The sequence below is a fragment of the Pan troglodytes genome, chromosome 5 (genome assembly GCF_028858775.2).
Source record: "Pan troglodytes isolate AG18354 chromosome 5, NHGRI_mPanTro3-v2.0_pri, whole genome shotgun sequence".
NCBI classification, from domain to species: domain Eukaryota; kingdom Metazoa; phylum Chordata; class Mammalia; order Primates; family Hominidae; genus Pan; species Pan troglodytes.
The window spans coordinates 30,722,935-30,724,510 of NC_072403.2; the positions used below are offsets into that span (position 1 = coordinate 30,722,935).

The 1,576-nt window shown below is 38.6% G+C and overlaps 1 pseudogene; it reads right to left on the bottom strand.

The window, feature by feature from the left end:
- Nucleotides 1-348: 348 nt before the first annotated feature.
- On the bottom strand, nt 349-1,297 carry LOC104006763 (AP-3 complex subunit sigma-1-like; annotated as a pseudogene).
- Between the last annotated feature and the right edge of the window lie 279 nt (nt 1,298-1,576).

A 1,576-nucleotide genomic window follows, 5' to 3' on the forward strand; every position in this document is an offset into this window, starting at 1 on the left:
TAATCCATACAAAATACCAATGTTTTGGGTGATACATAACGAAATATCACAAACACTTTCCAAAATATCATAGTAGCCAATATATAGGGAATGACTTTGGTGGGCATAGAAAGACAGTTTAGAAAAGAAAACAAATCACACTGGAACTATCTGATTTCTTTAAAAATCACTGAACAAGAAAAGGTACATTGAACTTCACATACCGATTTTATATAACTTCTGTACAGTACCTTGACTTAAATCCAAGAGCAAAAGTTAAGACTCTCCTTTAGTTTTGGTAAACAACTACAAGGTAAACTTGGATGACTTTTTCCCCTGGATTTTACTGAAAATAGTCTTTTACATTTTTTATCTAAAAGAGGGCAGGTTTGGCACTTTTATACCGATGTCACCAGTGTTAATGTTTCTTGGACTCTTGGGAGGGTTTATATTCTATACAGCTGATACAGCATGGGCTGCTAGGTTCCTGTAAAGCCAACCTTTGTTTTTTTCAGCTTATTTTGCACATTAATTTGTGTAACAAGCTCATTCTTGTTGGTCTCTGATCTGGTTTGACTCTGTGTCCCCACCCAAATTTCATCTCAAATTGTAATCCCCACAGGTCAAGGGAGGGACCTGTAATCCCCACATGTCAAGGGAAGGAGGTAATTGGATCATGGGGGAGGTTCCCCCAGGCTGTTCTCGTGATAGTGAGTGAGTTCTCATGAGATCCGATGGTTTTATAAGATCTCTTCCCCCTTCACTCTTAGCTCTCTCCTGCCACCATGTAAGACGTGCCTGCTTCCTCTTCCATCATGATTGTAAGTTTCCCAAGGCCTCCACAGCCATATGAAACTATGAGTCAATTCAATGTCTTTTCTTTATAAATTACCCAGTCTCAGGTATGTCTTTATAGCAGTGTGAAAACAAACTAATACAGTCTCTAATACCATTCTCCCAATATCATTTCTACAAGAATAATGTGAGCCACATGGAAGATGAAATCCAGTTCACAGACATTTTCAAAAACACTTGCCTAATGTTTCACAAATACTCAAATTAGATCTAAAACACCAAGTTCATTTTCTGAAGAACCCACACAAAAGACAAAATATGTTATTATGTGAGGTCTAGAAATCAGTTTGTTGTCCTATCCTCCAATTAATAATCCTCCTTCTAGAAACTTACAGACATTTTCATCTCTCTTAAATACCAAGTGGAAAGTCTCCCTGATGATTTGCTGTTGTGTGTCTTCACTGTAGAGCTGGTGGAACTTGGAGAGCTGTGGCTTCCTGTGGTTGTTAAAGGTGACGGTCATCTTGATCCTGACTGGGCAGTGCTGGAGCAGCTTCCCCACCTGGGGATCTCACTGGCTATCCTTCTCCTCAACTTGGATGTTTAGTTATCTTTTTATTTCTTTGTTTATTGTTGCTATTGGCTTTGTTTGTGGGTTAATTTCTTATTTTGGGACTTTTAGCACATGAAGTTGGAGATAATGAATGGGAACAGAATGGGAAAGAGTGGATATAATGATACACCACATACCCATCACCTACTTTCAACAATTACCTACCCTTTCCCAGTCTTCTTCCATGTA